This window comes from Vidua macroura, chromosome 5 (assembly GCF_024509145.1).
Source record: "Vidua macroura isolate BioBank_ID:100142 chromosome 5, ASM2450914v1, whole genome shotgun sequence".
In the NCBI taxonomy this organism is placed as follows: Eukaryota; Metazoa; Chordata; class Aves; order Passeriformes; family Viduidae; genus Vidua; species Vidua macroura.
The window spans coordinates 68,743,033-68,765,780 of NC_071575.1; the positions used below are offsets into that span (position 1 = coordinate 68,743,033).

Consider the following 22,748-nt stretch of genomic DNA (forward strand, 5'->3'; position numbering starts at 1 on the left):
CACCACCAAAAAGTGTTTTTGCATGCTGCCTCTAAGATGACCTTTTATAAATCCCACCAAATCCTAGCTGGTTTCCCACTATGTTGCTAATAGTTTGATCTGTGACCTGCTAATGAGGTACATATTGCTTCACCTCCAGTAAAGGTATTAGGATGTCGACTCGGTTCTGCAGCACCCCGGAGATTATAGTTGCTTGTGCCAGGAGGAAAAGGAATTTCCAGGGCATAAGTCATCATTTACAGTTATTAACAAAGGGATTTATTATGTTGCTGTGTTTCAAACAGTGGTGTGCACAATGCCTAGAGCATGCCAGAGTGCAGCTCCCTACCACATAATGTCCTAATGAATCACCACGGGCTGGAGGAGCTGTAGAACCTCAACATTCAATCTCCCCTTTCTCCCCCCCACATGCCAAATTGACAAATAAAGACATAGTGGCTTTGCACTTTTATCAGGTAAAAGTGATCTCAGGAAGATGAGTACATTGAAACCGCATCGAGAAGAATGTGGGGTGGGGGGGAAATCCACTTTTGGGAAAAAAAAATAAAAGAGAAAAAGACTTGGTGTAGCAAAACAGCTTTACTGCAAAGTTAAGTGTTAACCCACAGGCACAGGGGGGCTGTGTCTGTGCCCACACAGTCAATGGGATCTTTAACCATGACTTCAGGGCTTGCACAGTCAAGTCCTATTGTAAAAAGAACCTTGCTTTCCAGAGTTGGGAACACGAGGCTGACTAAAGGCTATTGAATCCCGCCTGTCCACGCTTGCCCTCTCTGTAATTTATTGTAATTGAAGGCCAAAGGCTCTCTCCTCTAAAACAAGCAGTTAAGAAATAATTACTGGACCAGGTTTCTGTGAGTTTTAATTAAGCAAAGTTTAGAGTACATAAGGAGTTCTCTGGGTGGCAGGAGAGACAAATTATTATTTATTTGCTTTTGCTCATTTTATTTTCATTTTCAGGCTTAAAGGCTAAAAGAACTATGTCTTGTTCTGATTTTGCTTTCAGTAAGGTGCCATAAATTTTATTATTTATTCCATATGGAAGCAGACTCAATTAATATTTATTTGTCTGTGGTTAATAGCTCAAATAATCTCTGAAATGCCACAGTCCTCTCTGGTTGAGTTTTGGGAGAGGTGGAAAAAAATCTCAAACATATCATTAAGCTCTGTTTGATGACTGAGGAATTGTTAGCATTTTCCAACACTGTTTTCATTTCAGATTCTCACTAATATATTTTTTTTTTAATGGACAAATTTTCCCCTGGGAAAACCTTCTTTCACCCTTATGAAAGCAAGTTGCTTTATCTTGGAAGAGAGCCAGCCTTTAAATGGACTGAGAAACAAGTTCATCTCCCTCCACAGAGTCCTTCATCCACTTCCTCCCTCTCTCTTCCTCTCCCAACCATACCCTGTGTTAAGCAGTGGGGTTGAAACAAGTCTTATAGGCAAGTTTGGCAGATTTCAGTACTCCTCCTGCTTCCATTTATTGATCCTTCCAGCTCATAAGTTATTGGCATGTGAACTTTTAGCTTTTTGATTATTGGCTCCTTTTGATAGTTTACAAGGTAGGAGGCTGATGGCATCACAAGCAATGATTTTTAGGACCATTTAGCATCTCAAAAGAAAGAGTTTCTACGAGAGATGTGACAGAGGTACCTTCTACTTTTAAAGCAAAGCATGGGTCAAATTCTGCTTCCACTGAACTCTGTGGCGCAGCTCTCACAGCTCGTGTTAGGAAGAAGCTTGGGCCCAGGGGATGATGAAGCCAGTGATTATACAGCACATTATGCTGAAGAAAAATTAAATCAAATGCAGCTGCTTTTATATAATTCAAAGAGAGGACTCAGTGTTTTCTTAAATTCTTTTTGGTTTCTTTTCCCCTCTCCCCTCTCTGCACACTGATTTCTTGCCTACAAAGAAAAACTTCAAAGAACATAAGCAAATCCAAACCTTTTATTTAAATTTTGGTTTTTTACCCTGTTTTTTATCCATTAAAAAAAAAAAATTAAGGGAAGTCTCTTCCACTTGATTGTGATGCAAAAAATCTTGCTTCTTAATTCCTTTGGTGATGCCTTTATGGTGTTAGGGGTCCCAAAACAGCTTTAATGGGGGACAAGCTGTTGTCTCAACCTCAGCTTTTGAAACATTCCACCATCCTCTTCAGTCAAACAAGGGTTTCAATGCCTATTCAGAAAGACTTGTTTTCAAACTACAATCTACAAGCTGCTGCTTACTGGAGCCTAACCTATCTAAAAAGGTAGATCAGAAACCCCCAGTGGGTTTGATAAAAACTGCATAAACCAAGCTTGAAATTCACTGTTTTCTACTAGGTGGAAAAAAGTAATCAAGTTAAGAAGAACAAGGTTTTAATGTAAACAGACACATAGCAAAGTGCAGAATACTTTATCTCTTCCAAGAGGGAAGTCTTTAGCTGGAAAAATTTGAGTTTTTATTTAGTCATTGATATGATTCTACATTCTACAGTTAAGGGCATTTTCTTATTGCTGTTCAGGTGCTGATTCATCATACTTCTGGAGCCCACATGAAACCTGGGCATATTTGTGGTTCCACTGAGTTCAACAGGAGCACAATTACATGAATAAAGGGAGATATGTGAGTGTCTTTCTGAAACAGGGTCCTGTGCCAATAAGAAAACTTTCATTAGCAATATCTACCATCAAATAATTTCCACTAGAAGATAATGTTTGCTTTACTAAGTAGATTGACATTTGGTTCTGCATTTGACTATAAGCAGACATCATTATTAGCAGGTCCTTGACAACCAGTGTTTGTGGAAATAACCTTGCTGATATAATCCTGATAAATGTTAAGGTTTGTACACTACTTTACACCCATCAAGAAAAAATTGCAACCACATAAGCAAATTCCCCTCAGAGCTGGAAGAAGAATGTTTCTGATGTAACCCTATTATTTTTAATTATTTTTGAGATGTGTTCAATTGCTCTGAGAGGATCTGAGTTTGCGACCAAGTAGATAATTTTACACAAAATGAGATGAAAAATTTAGCCCATGTATTTTGGAGAATACATTTTTTTTTTTTTCCAGGGACAGGAGGTGTGATAAAACTGGCAAGGGGAATAAAAAAAAAAGAATGAGAAACAACTATTTTAATGAAATTGTTAGGGAAATGGCACACTATCCGGGTGCATACATTCATTTTGCACATATAATGTACTTTGTCCTAGAAGAAATGTTCATAAAAGCCTCTAAATTCAGGCATTTGACAGATGAGATCTGTTCTTGATGTCAGTCACTGAGTTACATGCCTCTTCTTCTATTTTGCTGCTGTGATTCTTATTCCGTTTATCTTTGTGCCCACACAGTATATCAGTATAAATTTATATGTGTGTGTGCATATTCCATACATACAGACTATCTTTATTATGCAGATGATAGCAGTGTTAAGCTTGCTGCAGAGGGCATCTCTTTCATATTTCAGAGGAATGCTGGGCAAGGAGATCTATTCTTGAAGCCCACAATGTTAGAATAAGAATGAAATCATTTTCATAGCCATGCAGTGGAGGAAAAAACAGGACAACTCTGCAAACAATAAATGCAGAGCCCTTTTTTATGACATGCAGAAAAACAAAACCTTGTGTTGAAAATATTTAGAGCAACCTCAGCACTCAGGAATGGAGTTACTGAGGTTGGTTCAACAGCATCAGAGAGCAAAGTGGGTGGAAATCATTACTGTCCTCCATCCTGCCACGGGCTGCTTCTACTCCCACCTCACTTGGTATAAATGAGCACAAACACAGTGCAGTGGAAACATGCAGCCAAGGTTCTGTGCAAAACAGCAGATTCTCTGTGCTTTTTAAATATTTTTCTATTTTTTTAATATGTTTTTAAATTGATGCTAGTGCTGCCATTATTATCAAATTAAAACTGACACATCCGTTTTATGGGCTCAAGTTTCTGTTTTCTACTGCATATGTAAAAAAAAAGCTTATTAAGCAAGTTCTACAACTTGTGAAATTACTGAAGTATCTTTCTGAAGATTTTCAGTGTAGGTTTCCCTCAGGCTGGACATTAACTGTTGTCTTCCATGACCTCTCTGGCACCAAGTCATACTGAGGCCTTTCTCTAAGTCCAGACTAATTAGGACTTTCTCATTACTCAGACACCTATTTTTAAAGAATTCCTCTGGATTAAATATCTTCAGAACTTCAACTCTTTGGATGAATTTTGTTTAAATCAATCACCAATATTTAAAAACAAAAAAACAAAAAAAAAAAAACCAGAACATCTGAAGGAGATATGAACAGCAAACAACCAATCACAATTAATCATTGTGATTGCCTCCAAATTTTTTTTTTTTTTTTGACAAAAACAGATTTTTTGGGGCTTTTTTAAAAAAAAAAAAAAATTTTTTTGGCTTTTTTATTGATATCCCCAGAAGGGAGGATTCTTCTGTTTTGGCCTTAGTGCCTGTTTAGGCACCTCTTTGGAAACTGGCATCTGGGGTGGTATTCTGGATAACATTTAAAAGTTGCTTCCAACTCAAAACACATGATTTTATGTTCTAGGACGAATGGACATGCAGGGGGAGAAGGTGTCTTGAGATATATACTTCAAGCAAACACAAGCAACAGATCATATACATATGTACCTCTAAGAACCTACTTAGACATGATGCAATGGCAAATGTTTTCTGAGTCCCGGGTCCTAATTTTACCACAAGAGTGTCTACTTCCACTTGTTGAAGTATAGCTGGTTTTAGATTGGATTCACAAATGTCAGCTGAAAATGCTACACAAATTTTACCTTTGGTTCTTTGAAACTATGCACGATCCATCCTCAGAAAACCTAAAAATCAAAGAATTGCAAAATGTGATGCCTCATAGAACAAGCCTTGGTTCAGATTGCACATATCCATGCAAAAAGGGAGCTGGAAAAACGGCCTCCTTTTTGTGGTAATTTTTTTTCATTAAAAATAATCTGTGTAATTAATTAACAATGCATTTGTGAATGATTAAGTGCAGAGAAAAGCTGTTGAGAAAGGATTTTAAAAGCTGCGCTACTGTAAATCACTGCAGTGTAAGACTTACTTCTACACAGATAATGCATTCCCAAATGCCTTTGAAATTCTGCAATAAGTGAGAGGAATAGAAAATGAAGGGTAAGAGATACTGTAAGCAAACTGCTTCTTAACATCTCTATCAAGGCAATACATTTTACCTCAGTGCGTTAAAAATGCAAACAGAATCTTTAACTCCTAAGATCAATTGCAAGCACACAGAAACTCTGGGTTTAGCAAAAGCATTCTGTCTTGTCAAGCTCACCTTATCATCATGGAAGAATAAACAGCGTAATTATTCTCACCTTTTTGTTTGTTTTCTAATTGGATCATTTATTACTTTCGGGAAATTCAAGTCCACATCAGATTTATAGCATGAGGATTCTGAAATATTGCTTTGGTTATAGAAATGTCAAAGCTGGCAGGTAAGCTGTCTTGTTGCCTCAGGAGTCTTTTGCATGAGCAAAAATTATGGAAAAGGCCTTTAGAATTAAATAAGTTCAACAATTTGTTTCTGTGTTCTGCATGGTTGAAAACTCTGTTCTTTTACCGATATTTGAGGTCCATTTATCAGCCTATGGTTTATAACATTGGTGTGCCTGAATCAAATACACAAAGGATAGGATTGTAACTGCTCTGTTTTGCAGGATGTATTCTATTTCTAGGTTGGCTAAAACAGGATTTGGGTGATTCTTAACACAATTCTTCTGGTTAGTTACCAAATATCTACCAATGTGAACCATGAGTGATCTTGAAATGGCTCCTCTGCATTCCCTGTAAACACTGAAGTGCTCAGACTGTTTCTTATTTAGCTGAATGAAGTTTGTTTTCTCTGCTGCTCAGCAACACAAGTTTCTGCAGTGTCTTTCACTAAAAAATGCAAAGCAAGGCCTGAAACACCATCATCTCAAACATGTACCATAGGAAATTTGGTTTAACTCTTTATCTTTTAATTTCAGGAAGTTTACTCATGGGTTCATCACATCATTTTGTGAGTAAACCCTAACAGATAGCACATAGTATTTCTTCAGCTATAGAATCAGAAAATCACAGAAGGGTTTGGGTTGGAAGAGACCTTAGAGATCATCTACTTCCAATCTCCTGCCATGGGCAAGGACAGCTTCCACTAGACCAGCATGCTCAAACCCCCTCCTAGCCTGGCCATGCATATCCTGCCAATTAGGCATTTTGTATGTTAAAGGGATTGATTTTCTCTGTTCAGCAAAACATCTCAGACAACAAGGAGCTCAAGGCATTTGATCTAAATCTCACTTGAAGTCACTGGGAAAAAAAAAAAAAACAAAAAACCCAGGTTTGAAGTCAGCCACCAGCCTAATAAGCTGCCATGACATAAAGAAAATTCTGGCCACAGCTGATGACGTCCCTACAGGTAAGAATCTCCCATCAGTTCAAAGTGGTGGTGCATGGATGTGGCTTTCTGTCTGATAAGCTTTATCTCTACCACAACAGGAAGAAGCAGTTGAGGGGGATATGACTGTGTGTGCACATGAACACTGTGCTGGTCCCCCTGGGCACCTTTTACAACCAGCAAAGGCAAATGGATGTTTTTAGGACTTGGTTCATCTAACTTCATTTAGAGGCTAAATTTTTAAAAAAGCAACATTGACTAAGCAGTAGGAGAGCTCATTTGTCTTCTTGGTCTACACTGGAAGAATAATTTGGGAGTAGATATCCATAGAGGGGATGGCCAGAACACTCAGGCAGTTCATACTCCCATGAACATTCAAATATTCCCTAAAACAAAACAGACTTACACAGCAGGGACCTGAAAAAATTACAGGGAGATAGGGGAGAGCAGAAATAAAAGAAAGTAGGAGGATTCTGATCCTTTATTAAAAAAAAAAAAAAAAAAAAAAAAAAAAAAAGAGGTTTTTGTAAGAGTCACGCTTTAGAACTGGTGATAAATCAGGAAGATTAGTGCTTTTTCTTTATTTTTCTTTATTCAAACATATATATGCAGTTCCTAAAGACTGTAGAGTTTTATGAGATAACAAGCAAAGGAACCAAAACAGAAAATAACTAATCATGTATAAACCTCTCCTTAGAGTCTTTACTAAGATTACATTTTTAATATGGTGAAGGAAAAAGTAATCCAATCCTTACATATAGGACTAATGAATTTTGTAATTTTCTTATTTCTCAAGCAAGACCAAATACTGTTCAAAAGTTGTTCAAACTCAGTTTCTAGTGAGAAGAGGAAAACATACAAAAATTTCAGTTTCACTGAACTTAAGTAAAAACATTTAGTTTTTCCTAGTGACTTATTTCAGAAATGTGTCATTATTCAGCAAAAATTAGTTACTATTCAGTATATTTGGTATAAAAATATTTCTGTGGGATAATGTGAAAATATTTCTGAGGCAAAATGTCAGTCCAAGGTATACGGGACCATTTTTAATTAAGACATTAACTGCTATTAGGCATCAGGAATTGGGGTGTTATCAGTGTGTTTCTCTTAAGAAAGCCCCATGCTAAACCTTCAAAAATAGAAAGCAAAATTTGAAAACCCCTAAACAACTGTAGAAAAAGAAGTCGTAGAAAATACATGAAGAGCAAGAAAACAAATTACAGATTAGCCACAGGGGATTTTTAAGGAAATTATAACAAAAATTGAGAGTTTGTCACATATTTCCACAGATAGTACAGAAAGCTAAGATGATCAATCACAGATAAAAACATGGGATAGCATGGCAAAAGTCAGTAGTTTCATGTGCTAAGATAAAATTTCTGTAAGTATGTAAATTATTTTTAAACGAAGCATGACAGCAGAACTCCTCTGCCCCTGAGTATCTGGACAATATTGCAGGAGAGGAATAAATTCATTCTAAAGTCCTGAATCTCTGTTGCTGCAAACACAAATATATACAACAGTAAGTGCACAAAAACAAACAGACTCTTTAAACAACAACAAGTTTTGTATGTTTATGAATTTATTCTTTTATTTTGACAGCTCAAGGCCAAAGTTTTTTGTCGTGGTCAGGAATCAGCATGTAGAACATATCCTACTGCTGATGAGATTCATTAAGGTTTTATGTCACATTTAGATCCATGATAAGAAATCCCCCTAAATGTAACAAGAATGAGGATTGATTCTTTGCTTTAGCTTTTATTCAATTACTTGTCTAAATGACAAGCAAGAACCCTGAGCCCAGGTGGGACCTGCTGCAGTTCAGTTATTAAAGCCAAAGATTAGTAGTCATATCACCTTGAGCTTAATCCTCTTTTTTTTTTTTCCTGACTCATAGTAACCTTAGGCAAAATGGATTCTTTTTCCTTTATTCACCTGCAAAACAACAGCTTGTAATAATTTTGAGCTGCCTCTGGGTTGCTTCCTCATGTATTTTTTTAAACATAATAAATACATTAAAAATGCTTTCAAATGATAACTGCAAAGAACAATATTACAAAGTACTATCACCATTATGACCTACAGAGCTTTGTCTAGCAATTGAACAAGCCCTTGATGACAAAGAAAGCCTGTGGAAGGCTGTTACATCAAATGACTTGATGTAAACTGGTGTAGTTCAGTGATATCTGCTCTTGGAAACCAGATTATCCCAAGTGAGGATGTGACCCAAATCCTTTTCTTCCCAGAAATTTGAGCCTGTGGGGAATCTTTATTATCTTATTGTTTGTTCAGGGCAGAGTGTGAAGCAGCATGGCTGGGCTGAGCTGGGATTGCTCCAACACTGCCCAAAGGGTCGGTTCCCCATGAACAGAGAGTTGCACTTTGCCGGGGCACCCCATGGTGTGGACATGGAATTTTCTAGACAGACATGGTGACCAATTTATGCTCTGAAACACTAAAATATCTGAGTACAGAATGAAAACAGTGACCAGTTTGTGGCCTGTGTCTGGCAGCCACGTTCTTTCCCTATGCAAATCAAACCACTCACAGAGAAAAGGCCCTTCTGGTCCAGTTTCTTACAGGAAAGAAAACCCAGCTTTTTACCGACATGGGTCAGAAAAAATGAAATATTCAAATTTCATAAAAGGAAAAAGAAAAAAAAAATTGGCAGTGGTTTTCACAGAATTTCTTTTAGCCCTTTTCAAAGTATTCTTTTAAATAGATCTTTCCTTTTCTCAACTTTTTTTCCTGTAAAATACATATTTTGTTTGCTATCTTTTTCCATACACATCTTTTGTTCTAAACAGAGAGAAAACATTTATTAAACAAAGCAGACTTTGTCTTAATTCATTTAAGGTCTTGCTCTTTTTCTCATTACAAGATGAGTTAAGCAAAATTATTAATTCATTTTCTTAATGTTTTTGAACTTACCTTGATTTTTCTCTTTCCCTCCTCTAATGGGAAATGCTGTTATTCATTCTCAGTCCATCTGCCTAATAGAAACTAGCTTCTGAAAATTAAAGTGCTAGCATGTAAGTTCTTGAATGACATACCCCTATCTGAAGATTAATTTGTGCAATTCATGACTGATGAGATGCATTATTATCTGCAAACTTATCACCTCTCTTACCCAAGTTCCAGCTCAATCTGATCTTTGTTAAAGCTAAATGAGAACAAATGCAGTTCTTCAGAACAATGGAAAAAGGTGCAAAATGCAGTACATTTAGTTTAAATCATTTTTAGAGACACTGTCTGTGGGTGTTAGTATAGTTATGAATCATTTTATAACCAAACATGAAACAAAATAAATAAAAAAAACAGAAAAGAAACTTGTTCTTAGAGAACAAACAGTCCATCAAAATGTTTCCCATCTTAGCACCAAAAAGGGCAGAAAAATTGAGCTTCAAAGGATTTGAAACTGCAAAATTATGTTTAGGGAACATAGAGTCAAGCAAACGCTCACTGACATTTGGATAGGGGTTGTTTTCATTCTAAAGAATATTCCTGCATTCACTCAATCTCCTTTGTGAGTAGTCATGAAAGCCTTCCACACCTTATCTTCAAGAGTTTCTTCTAAGAAGACTAAAGATGATGGTTTATTTTCGGGGCTTGTGTGAGTGACTTGCTGGGTTTGGTGTTGCTCCCACAGCACTGGCACGAAGGCTGTCCCAAAGTCACCGTTGTGACACAACGGCAGATTTGAGCACCTTGAGACAGAGCAATGGAATCAGGATCACCACTTCAGCCCCACCTGCTATGATCCATGGTCAATCTCACAGTCCAAGCAACACACACACACTATTTAGTATTTTCTACCTCCTGCCCCACCCTTGTATTTGGCAGTGGAGGCCTTAGCTTGCAACTGGGGAGTGTTGCATGAACATAATCACAGCTGCAAGGTCTGAATTTCAGTTCCATGTCTTAGAATTGCAGAATTATATAATTGTTTAGGTTGGACAATTCCTCTAAGATAGAGTCAAACCATTAGCGTACCACTTCCAAGTACACCATGTTCCTAAGTGTCACATTTATCTGCATTTTTAATGCCTTCAGGGACTGTGACCCCTACAGTTCCCTGGAGAGTTGTTACAATGCCTGGCAACCTTTGTGGGGAAGAAATTTTTCCTAATATTTAATCCAAACCACTGGCGCAACTTGAGGCCATTTCCTCTTGTTCTATCCATCTTCTATGGACCTGCCTTGCAGGGTGGTTATTTCACCTCTTTTGGCATCTATTCCCCCCAGCCCTCCTACACCTGCCGGGTCAATTTAGGCTGCAATCTCTCTGAGCCTCTCTGTTTTTTTAGTGTGAGGCGCTGATTTCTAAAGAGCCTCTCAGTATTATCACAATAAAACCAAATGACTATGTCCAGGAGACACCAGGGGTTGAAATCTGGTCTCACATGCCCTGAGAAATGCAGACAGAGTCATTCATACCAAATGAGATGTCACATCATTAGATTTGAGCTTCTCTTACTAAGCACTGTAGTAGGATGATACTTTCTACTGATAGAAAACTGCTCTGGTTTTGGATAGAGCAAAACCTCCAGTTTCTGTGGCTCTGTCTCAGGACATGTGACTTCTATAGCCCTTCAACCCAACTGTCCAGGCCACAGAAAAAGGTTGGAATGAGCAAAACTTTAAAGTAAATAGCAGAAGGAATCTGAGGACTGCTCAGTATTGAGAACATATAGATGGCTTGCTAAAAAAATTAAAACCAAACAAAACCCAGGAGCCTTTACATGGGTTTCAGGGAGCTTTGGAGGAAGACCTCAAACAGCTCTGATACATAGTTCTGGTTTAATTCTTACCTCAATGTGAAGAAAACCTCTGTAACATATAAACAGCACTGCCAAGGGCAACGGTTTGTTTTTAAGATCACAGGGGAGTGAAAGGGCTGGGAGGGGAAGAGAAGCCTAAAACTTCTTAAAGACTCTTGCAATGACTTTTCCTTCCTGTTCTGTGCATTGATCTCTTTTGCTCAGATTAAAACCTCCAGCATCTGAAAGACACCCACAACTGACACCTATTCCACTAGACTGAAAACCATTTAAAAATTATGCTGTACTGTGGGTTTTTTACAGTCACACAGTGATCAGAGTGGAATAGATTTAAGACAAGGTTATTTACATTAAAAAAATTTGATCGCTTGTCTAACAGCAAAACACTGTTATGTCATTAAATGATAAGCACTGTATATGGCACAAGGATATCTTTTCTTTTCATAACACTGAACACATTTCTTATCCTCCTGACATTACAGTAATTTAACTTTGCAAAGTTATATTCAGATGCTGCTAGTTTTAAATGCTCCTGTACATGCTTATACAATTCATATTATGATGTCCATTCTCAAAATAACTGTCAAAGCCTCCTGCTTTAAAGAAGACACAGTATATTGCCCTGAAACACTGTATACTGCAGAACCAGAGCAAGAAGATTGTTAAAGAATGTTAGAACAGTGATGTGGATTATTATTTCCTTGCATGGTAGAATTGTCATTTATCAAAATCTCATTTGGCAAATTGCATTTCAAAAGAGATCCTACCCAGCACAGGACTGAGGCCTTAGCTTGTTTCAGGAATGGGGTAGTTTGAAGTTTTTTTTTTTATTATTATTATTTTGTTTTGTTTTGTTTTAATCATATTTCATGTCTAGGAACATGGGTGATGTCCCTGGATATCTGCAAAATGAACACTGCATTCAGCCCTTGTTCAGCTTGGTTGAGAGGAAGTACAAGGCTGAATCCTAAAAAGCAGCACTGTGTTCATAATCTATTCAGTAACTCTCAGGCTATGATTCAGCTCCTTTGGGTTTCCCAACCACTGAGTCACCTTGATCAGGATCCTGATTGCTGATGGTTCCCCTTGTAGTCAGTGGGGAAAGAAAAGCTCTCATGGAGACTCATGGTAGAAAGCCTGAATCACCCTGGGGCATGACATCAGCCAAATGGAATAACCCATGCCCAAGAGGCACATCGCTGCAGACCACCGCCTGGACATAAAATTCAGGAAGGGAAATTAATTTTGCTACTACTTCCTTTTCTTAATGAGCAAATATGTTTCTTTTGGAAGGGCAAAGCAGAGAAATAGTTGTCGTGTGTAGAGCAAAGCAGAGGGAAGTGAAGCAGATGCACTTCAGAGAGCTCTTTCATGGCAGGAAAGGGAAATGGTTTAAAGATCATAGAGCAGTACAGTAGGTTTGCTCACCTTTCACTTCAAAGGTTCACTCATCTTCTGTTCCATTTTGGGCAGTGGGATGAGTTCATGGGTTATGCTCTTTGCTTGACCATATTTAAAGTAGCCTTCCCATACCAGACTTGGCTGTCTAACACCCACCATGGTCAGCAACCCACTTGCTGTAGTACTCTTGGCCAAGATTTCTTGAGGTGGCACAAAGTACAGGAAACATCTAAAATAGCCTGAGCTGAAGACAAAAATTAAAATAAGTACACTAATATCAATCCTTTTGATTTCACAGGAAAATGCTGTGGCAGGAGTGATCTAGGACATTGAAGATTTGAATAGGACCTTCAAACACCACCCCTATTTATTACAGTGAGTGTTTGGGGATCCTCAGTGGTATTCCTCAGTGGTGGTCCTCAGGGATCCATCTTGGGCAGGGTGCTGTTTAACACCTTTTTTTGCAACATGGACAGTGGGATTGAGCGCACTCTCAGCAGCTTTGCAGATGACACCAAACTGTGTGGTTGACACACTGGAGGGAAGGGATGTCATCCAGAGGGACCTGGACAGGCTTGAGAGGTGGGACCATGAAGCTAATGAAGGCCAACAAGGCCAAGTGCAATGTCCTGAACCTGGGGTGGGGCAATCCCAAGCTCAAACATGGGCAGAGAATGGATTGAGAGCAGCCCAGAGGAAAAGGCCAGGTGTTGAGGAGAAGCTGCCAGGGTTGGGACATGCACCCGAGCTGGGTTAATGACATTTATGCCAAGACCTCATTTTAAACATTCTTTCATTTTGAAAGGTTGTAAGATACTTTTCCATTGCTGATTAGATGATAGGTTAAAGAACCTGTTAAATTCTACTTACCCTTACCAGACACATCAACTTCATTGGTCAATTTGCAGATCCAGGAATTGTCCCAAACAGTCAGGTGGGGGAAACGAAGGACAACTCTGTGTTCATTGCATCTACAGATGCTGATGAATAAAGAAGACTTGGCAAATTCTAGTTGTACATGGTTAACTGAAATCTAGGGCATAATCAAATTTGCCGTCCTCTTCTTTTCCTGCCTAATGACTATAATGCATTTTGGGGCAAAAGCTAGATAAACAGATAAAATAGGCATTTTCCATTTCTCTAAATCCTGTGTTCTTGGAATTCATGTACACAGTCAAATATCCATGTCATTTCAATGTTAGTTTTCCTGTCAAAATCACTATCTTCATCACTGTTGACCACAAGTGCAACAGTATGGGGTCGCCTCGTGTTAAATACTGATGATCTGTTGAGTTGCCTTTTCAATTCTAGGGTGCATCCTCTGTTAGGTAAACAAAGCAACATCAAAATGGTTAAGAGGAAAATATTTTGCAAAGATCTTGACAAGCAGAGGGAGTTACACATTGGTTAGAAATGCTCACAGCAGAATCAAGTTGTACACAAGTCCCCAGCCATGGCTGAGGAGTTTTGGGCTCTGCCAGTGAGCAGTGCCAGGATACTGGAGTGTGAACAGTAAATTGTCAAAAACATCCTGGGAAACGCAAAAGAAATAGGCTGAATTCTGCCCCATGAATCACCAGGCCAAATTAATCAGAGGCTGCTTGACAAGTCATGAAAGACAGATTCTGTGACAAGGAGAGAGAAAAAAAGAGTAATCAGAATCTGTCATTGTGCCAAATCAATCAGAATTTGTAGACTGGATCCTGAAACTCACTTGTTAAAATATGTTAAAAAAACAAAAACAAAAACTAAAACACTAAACTGGGATAAAACTTTGGACTCTGCCAGTATACTAATTCACTGGTCAAAACTGATAAAAATGGATAAAGCAATCTGAATATAAGTTGTGGCATTAAAATATGGGACTTAAGACTGAAATCTGATGCTCTGAAAGTCATAAACATGGGCATGTTTTAAGGCAAACACAAGGATTTTTTTCACATTTATCAAACACCAAAAAAATGCTCTCTAATGAGCTGCTGCTATCAGACCTACAGCTTCAGGAAATGGTGCTGATGATAAGAATGTTGATCAGCATATCTACATCCAGTGCAAAATAGATATATCCCTCTCCTACTTCTGCACAAAAATCATAGAATGCCATAGTTTCATACTGATTTGCTAGAGGTAAAAAAAATTAAAAACCCTTTGTAATTCTGTTTCCTGAAAAAAAGAAGTTGGAATATCTATCACTGAGAAGATAGAAATTGTAGCACTTCAGATTAAACTTTCAGAATTAACTCTTTTACCACTCATTTTATCAGTTCACACAACAAAAAATAATATGAACAGCAACACCTTTTACAAATTCCTGTCATGCTTCCTATTCAAACTGCTGCCATTTTAAACTATCTCAGACTATGGGAAATACTGAAATGTTTAGGATGCAGCTGTTGTGTTTCTCCTAAATTGGATGCAAGTGATGAGTTCAGGCATATATGATTTTAGACTCAGTCGTCCGGTTTCCTTTAAACTTGATTTCTTTTGTAGATCTCATTGAGACTTGAGGAAAATTGTTTCAGTGCTTCCAGTCTTTCAGCTGCTTAAATTTGGAAATATATAGATTAAAGTGAGATTAAGTTAATAAAAGAACAACTGGGAAATGGCAATAAAATAAAACAAAATATTTTTTTAAAAAAGGGAAATAAAATTTCCTTTGCATGTGTTTTAATAAAAATATCTAGGAAATAAACCTATGTTTTTCATATTCCTTCAGCATTTTCCTGCACATTTCACTTGATAATTAGGTTACTACATGAAAAGCAAAGAATGGTCCTCAATTTTAAAATACCTGAGCACATCCTCAACTTTCTGCATAAAACTACAGCCACGTGAAGCCTTCAAAACAAATAAGACTTCTCCCTAATATAAATGCATGTGGGCATGTTCACAGGTCTGTGTTTCAAGGTTTGACTGTTAATCATTTTTTTATTTGTCCTAATTACATTTTTAATTGAAACATACAAGAAAAAATGTGTTAGGTTCACTCTTGACTAATTCACACTCAATCATTTAAACACAAAAAAAAATAATATAAAACTCCAAACATTTGTCTTTCAGTTGAATCCAAGCATGGATAGTCCCAGCCCCTCAAATTTATTTTGAGAAAGTTATGACTGTCTGAGAAGAAAGGGGAGGGAATAGGCTGGAACTGACTTATGAATGCCATATTGTGTAGCTAAATCTTGTTTCCCTCTGTTATTACAGAGTGTTGCTCCTTCCCTGCAGATTAACAAATAAAGAAAAATATATACTAGAAAGATTCCAGTCTTTCCAAACTATGTATTATAGACACTGCTTATGACTGCTTTGATCTTTTCAATTTCAAAACTGTAAGTCTATTAAAGGTTTAGGATACTAAGTATCAGGAGCTAATCTTACATTAAAGTGATTTGACTCATAATAGTGTGAAATGTTGATACAACCATATATGCTATTTATTTAGATGCCACACAAAGGCCTCTTAAATGATGGTCTCACTTTTCAGTAGCTTGAGGGAACACACCTGAGTCTGGTTCCTTCCTTCTGTAAAGAAGCCACCAGGCTTCAGACCTGAGGAAAAAACTTCATGAGATGTCCATGTCCATCACTCTCATTGCAGTTAGCTTGGCCTGTTACAGAAACTCCATAGAAACAGAGAATAAAACTAGCAAAGTAAATCCAACTGAAGCTAGTATACACTGGGAGCTGTCAGTGTCGTGTTCTTGGTAAATTAATCTGGTTTCTGTGTGCACAAGAGGTATCACGTGAGTAATAACAGCTTTTCAGTGCTCTTTTTAAAATCCCTTCTAAAGGCCAGATCAACTCTTCTATCATCCATAAGATGAAAATGTCTCAGTTCATGTGCCTGAAATGACTGCAGAAATAACATGACTTCAGAAATAACATGTCTGTAGAAATCACATAACTTGGTTAATGATAACTTATTTGATTATAACAGATCATATAGTTTGCTGCGGGAGTCAAAAGCCCTGATGTCAATCATTCATGTTAATTGGAGAGTGAAATAATTTTCTGCAGAGTGTGTTGTCTGGTTTTCACTGATGAATGGTGAACCTAAGTGTTTTATGGCTTCTAGGTATAGGATTTAGGATTTAAACACACAAGGTCTTGAGCAGACCAGTTCTGTTCCTAAAGTGTCTTAAACATATATGTAAGTGCTTTGCTGGGTCTCTCCCAGATGAGTCAGCACCTTCTAGGGACAAACCTTCAGTGCTAACTGAAGAAAAAATAAAAATTTCATCTTCCGCTCTTGTAGCCTCAGATTCCAACCCCAACTGCTAACATACAGTGAATTCATGACACCAGCTCAATTTCACTCTCTTTCCTCTGATGAGGTGTGTTCATCGGGGTGATGAAAAGCAAACAAAGCTTTCAGACTTCCTAAACTCAGCCTTCCCAAGCAACCACAAACATTTGTAGAGGTGAAGATGCCACAGCCATCATAGTGGAAAACTGGGCTTGTCCTCCCTGTGCAGAGGTAACAGTGAGAGAATCCCAGTAACACACTCTCATGGTGAATTCCCTTCAGCTTGGTTCCCCTGAGCACCACATAGGAAAGGAGGCTTGAAAAATAGCTGAAAATCCCATGGTGAAGTTATAAATATTCTGCCTTTCCTTATTATATTCTAATGTATATATTTGATAAAGGAGCCATTTTCTAATACTTCTTTATTTTAACAGATGATATTAAATACATGGGAAAAGAGGGTCCTTTTGCTTGATTGGTTTGGGGATTTTTTCAGATTTAGAAGTATCAAATAAGAGTTGGTCTTTAATAAACCTCTTTATGATCACTTGGCATGTGACAAATATTATGACATCATTGAGTCTTGAAGAAGCAAGCATTCATCATCATCTATTTTGTGTGATTAAAAGACTAACAATCTTTAAGCATGATATGGGGTCTGAATATCTCTGAAACTCAGTTACAGCAATTTTTTTATGAAATAACACAATCATTACTACGTAACTTGAAAAATACCTTTGTTTTACAGATTTGTGGTTTCAAATCATTCAGGAAAAGCACCTCCTTTGCATTTTTCCTGACTAGATAAAAGCCTTATCCATTACCTGGCTTTGTTGCTAGTCTTTCAATATCATAAACAAATAAATAATAATTTAATGTAACTCTGAAGGGATAGATTTGGCATGTAAGGAATTGGTTTTCAGCTCTTAAAATAATAATGGCTAAAAGTGTTGCTTTGAACACAAACCTGAAATCCTCAGTCTAAAAAAGTATTCATCATGGTAATGATGTTGTGCTAAAACAACTTATTCCTTTATTTTATGTCAAGTGCAGCATGAATATTCCTGCTGTTCAAATGAAAAATACAAAGTTCACTTTGTCAATTTGCATTATTAACTTTCTTCTAAAAATCAGTATCTGAGCATCACATGTAGAGAAAAAACTGAAATCACCCAGAGACAAAGCTACATAATATACATTAGTTTCAAACTGGGAACATATCTGTACAGATTTTTCAAAACAACTGACCTTTTCAAAACTACTTAAAAAAGAAAAAAAATATTGTATTTAAATGGTCTGGAGGACTGTTGCTACAAAGAATGTGAGATTCATACAGAAGGTTCTAAAGGAATTACTCAATAAGAATGAGGAAACAGTAGTAGAGGAATCATTTTATTTTAGGGTTGTTAAGTAGCAGAAGTTTATATAAGAGTGAAATCTCCTTCCTCCAACTCCTACATCTACACACTGCAGGTCCTTTCAAGGTCTCAGTGGGACAAAGGCATGGAACTCCATTGAAGTTCTTTCCATGACCTGATATATTTTTATAGAAAATTATTGGGAAATGAAAGATGGTTCTGAGATATATTTCACTGTTATGAGTTTCTAATCTACAAAATTTTGGAAAGATTATTTTTCCACTTTCTGCCTGGCTTTCAAAGCTGGTGAGATTTTTATATCTTTTTTTTCAACATTCCAATTTTTTTAAATGAAAATCTCCAGCCAAACCTCTTCAGATGCCTTCCTTATTACTAAAAAAATATTATGTTTAAAGCAGAACAAATTAAAAAGTTGAATTGCAATATAAAAATAATTAAGCAGAGAATTCTAAGCTAAAACCTGATTCAAATTTTTCAGAATGTTAAAAAAGGAGGATATGCCAATGTAAGAAAACTTTGTGACTAATCTGCTCTTGCACCCAGGGCTGTTGCAGAGGTGAGGGGGCTCCCTTCACAGGGTGGGGAGATGAACATCCAGTGTTCATCTTTGTCTGTTGGATGACTTAGATAAATTGTAGGTGACTATGAAAATGCAGAATTCACAATACCATAGAATCATGAAACCGTGTAATCATAGAATATCCTGAGATTGAAGAGATATACAAAGATCATCAAACTCCATCTCCTGGCCCTGCACAAGACTCCTTGATCTCCAAGGTCCTTTCCAAACCCTTAACATTCTATAATTCTATGGTTACTCCTGAATTCTTGCAGTAGAGTGCCTTAAGATGAAAATATGTTGCACACACACAAGCTAAGTATGTAAGGACATACTTTTAATAGGAATTTTTTCAAGTACAATACAGATTCAGAACATTCCCTATTTCATCTAGTATGTCTGATGAGTCATTTGAGTTTAGCTTTTGGAGACAAGTATAGCTGGCATTGGAGTTGGGTTGCTGCAGCCAAGCCCAGCCTGTGTCTGCATTTCCTTGCAAAAGCATTGATCCTTATGATGCTGTAGAGTCAGGCATCACTCCCAATAACCTATATATGACACCAGCAGATGTGATTCCTCTTCCAAATTTCACCTCCAGTCCTGACCTGCCTATACATTCAAGTATAAAACTTTTTGAAATGACTGCTAGAAACCACAGGTCATGACCTAAAGATTCCACTTCTAATAAAAATGAAAACACCAACCCAGCAACAGCTGATGTTAACAGGTTTCAGATGCCCACTTGCAGCTCTGCAAGGGAGTAGATCTGATTTAGACTAATGGCAGCAGCTTTCTTTATCAAACAACATCAACAGAACTTTTCTCAGAGCCCTGGTGGTTTTCACAGCTACATGCCCTTGATCCTAGGATAATTTTTTTTTTTTGCCCAAACATTTAGTTAAGGTTCATTAAAAAACAGAGAAAACTCCAAAGAATCCATTCTAGGTTATATACAAAATTCAATAAGTCCTGAATAATGGAAGTGTCATAAAACTCACAGTAGAGGCTGAAGACCTTGGATGAGTGAAAATATCAGGAAACATGGAAATATGCTTTTGAGGTAAAAGGTTTCTGATAAGATTTAAATCCCAGGCCGAGTTGTTTCTCCTCCTTAGTGAGGTACTGTTGTGTTACTGCTCTCTTCCTGTAGGCAGAATCCTGTGAGGAGATCCCAGTCTGATGCAAGGTGAACCTGCTGCCACATCTCATCTGATGAATTCTCTGATGAAATTTCCAGCTTCTAAAGTTTCAGCTATGAAGTAGAACCAAGTAAGAAAACCCAGCTTTGCTGGGCAACAGAGATGTAACAAAACAGTTTGAGAACAAACCTTGTCCCCTTCTTACCATGTCAAATCCTTTTCCCCCTGCTACCTAACTGCAGGCTCCTTATTATGCCACATGACACCTTCTGTGTGGCCACTGCTGTGCAGGGAAATGATAAAAAATGAATAAAATATTTTATTGTATTGCAAATAGTTTTGCATTCCCTGAGAGTGATGAAAGGTGTACGTAGTGTATTTTCAACAGACCAATGGCTGTATGAAAGAGCTTATATAGGACCTCAAAAAGAACATCTCTCCCCAGACACCAGCACCTTCTTGCTGACCTGCAGTGTGAAGAGTCTAAATTCTGATTGAATTCAGACTTTTATCATTGATTTGAGATAAGGATTGGGACTGAAAATTTTCAGAGAACCTGGGAAGGCAGAGGTGAGTTTTTTTCATGTGCTGGTGAAAAAACAGCTCCATTTTCCATTTCTGAACAACCCCAACCCTCTCAGCCTGTCTTCATAGGATAGCTGATCAACTTAGTGGCTCTTCTCAATACTTGTGCCAACAGGTTGCTGGTGTTGGGGGCCCAGAGCTGGACACAGCCCTTCAGGTGAGTTTCACAAGAAAGGAGTAGAGGAGGGGAACCACCTCCCTTGACTTGCTGCTCATGATACTTTTAGTGCAGCTATCCAATTAAGTTACTCAATTGATTATGAATTGGAGCATGATCAAGCACTTATTCTTTTATGGATTACACTGCAGTGGGGCATAGAAATATTATAGTAATGTGTAGATTGCAGAGTACAGTGAGAAAATCGTAAGAATATCATAAGAAAATAAGTTAAAAACCGAATTACTAGATATTTTTCACTTTCCACACAGCCCTAAAGTACACAGCGAACAGAGGTCTGCATTCCCACTGCTTTGGTGAATGAGGACATTTCTGAAGGTCTGAGTCACTTTCATGCTGTGTAATGTCTGGGGGTGGCTCACAGGACACCACTTTGCACTTATTGCTTGGTTCAGATCAGCACTGCTGAACCTGTCCCAGAGGGTTTCAGAATCATTCATGATCCCAAATCTTCAAAGCTGAACAGTGAATGAAAGTTGAACTCATTGAACACTCTTGAAAGGGAAAGTTTGATGACAATTTAGCATTTTTTATTTTTCCAAGAAAAGGATGAAGCTTTCTTCTCTCTACCCTGCCTCAGACTAACTGAATAAATTTAGTAAAAGAATAAATTAATTCTCTGCACATGTTTATGCTATACTGAATTCCCTCTTTCGACATTCTTCTTTTCTCTTGAGTACTGGTTTGCCCTGAAACATGCAATATGCTTACCATGTTTTAACATAAATCCTTCTTATTTAAAGCAACTTTTGCCATCTATAACAGATCTTATTAATGACAACATAATCCCAGCTCTGGTAATGAGTCACTTGGGTCACGAGACAGGCAGCTCCAGAGTGCGATTCCTCCTAGTTTGAGAAAAATGGTCCAAAATAGATAGGTTGACATGTCTTTGGAAATGCCTGTGCTTGTGCGACAATATTCAAATCTCTTTTCCCCAGTTAAGCCATTTTAACTCTGGAATTATTATGCTGCTTTGCTTCACAAGACTGTCACTCAGATCGTTCACAAACTGCTTTGAAGGTGGAAAGTGTTGTTGTGACTCAGAACATGTAATTGTGGCCTCCCTGTAACGACAATGGATACCAGTTTTGGTTGAAGTGCTAAATAGGAAATAAAGACATAATGCAAAGTTTGCAATGTGTTTGTTAGGCTGTAAACATCAAGTACCCTCCATCAGATGGGTAATATTTATTTCTTCATACTTGTGTAAAATTGCAAAGATACATGCCTGAAAATAATGTACCATTTTATTTGTGAACTTGTATGACGTATTTGCAAGAACCATTTTGTATCTGCTTACAGCTGAAGGTTAAAATTGAAACTTACTTCTTTATAAAAAATGGATATATAATCTTAGGCTTCACACTGCAAGAAAACAGTTTCCTATTGAGAAGTCAAACTCTCCACTGAACTACTTCCCCTTTTCAACTGTTACAGACCATTTTTATCTCAATTTAGAATTATGTCACAAAAATAAAAATTCTTGGAGAAATAGTTGCTTTTCAAGCAGTTGTAATGAAATCAGGTGTTTTAAAGAAAACTGTATCCAGTGCCAGTATCAAAGTACAAGGAATTAATATAGATAATTTTATACAGAACTAGGGGGAAGATGGACTTTAAATGAGAGAAATAAAGAAATAATAAATATAGAAAGAATGAATAAGGAAAAAAGAGATATAGTGTTACCTCATTTACAGACTAACAAAGAAAACCCACACCAAAGGTCACTTTTCAATTATCTTGTTGTTGAAAGAGGGAGAGTTATGGAAAAAAAAAAAAAAAGAAACAGAGAAGTCTCAAACAGCAGAATCATAGACTGATAGAATCACAGAATGGTCTGGGTTGGAAGAGACATTAAAGATCATCCAGTTCCAGCCCTCCTGCCATCAGCAGCGACAACTGTCACTATCCCAGGTTGCTCCAAGTTGTGCTCAACCTGGCCTTGGACACTTCCAGGGATAAGACATCCAGAGCTTCTTTGGGCAACCTGCTCCTTCCAATTCTCATTGCAAAGGATTTCTTCCATTTGTCTGATCTAAATCTACCCTCTTTCAGTTTAAAACCGTT

General features: G+C 37.5%; 2 long non-coding RNA genes across 5 annotated transcripts; one reads left to right on the forward strand and one right to left on the reverse strand.

Moving 5' to 3' along the window:
- Positions 1-8,042: 8,042 nt before the first annotated feature.
- LOC128807654 (uncharacterized) lies at positions 8,043-10,045 on the reverse strand. Of its 2 annotated transcripts, none has more exons than XR_008437228.1 (4): positions 9,875-10,045; positions 9,538-9,570; positions 9,339-9,417; positions 8,043-8,342 (listed from the first exon to the last, which is right to left on the reverse strand). It is a non-coding gene; the product is annotated as an uncharacterized LOC128807654 (long non-coding RNA). The 2 variants fall into 2 exon arrangements; XR_008437229.1 differs by having other exon boundaries at positions 9,961-10,035.
- A 118-nt stretch (positions 10,046-10,163) lies between these two features.
- Positions 10,164-21,177, forward strand: LOC128807678 (uncharacterized). 3 transcript variants are annotated; one of them, XR_008437242.1, is made up of 7 exons: positions 10,164-10,306; positions 12,888-12,964; positions 13,066-13,171; positions 19,927-20,045; positions 20,361-20,485; positions 20,616-20,657; positions 20,930-21,177. It is a non-coding gene; the product is annotated as an uncharacterized LOC128807678 (long non-coding RNA). The 3 variants fall into 3 exon arrangements; XR_008437241.1 differs by lacking the exons at positions 20,361-20,485; positions 20,616-20,657; positions 20,930-21,177 and having other exon boundaries at positions 19,927-20,249; XR_008437240.1 differs by lacking the exons at positions 19,927-20,045; positions 20,361-20,485; positions 20,616-20,657; positions 20,930-21,177 and adding an exon at positions 13,498-13,586.
- Positions 21,178-22,748: the final 1,571 nt, after the last annotated feature.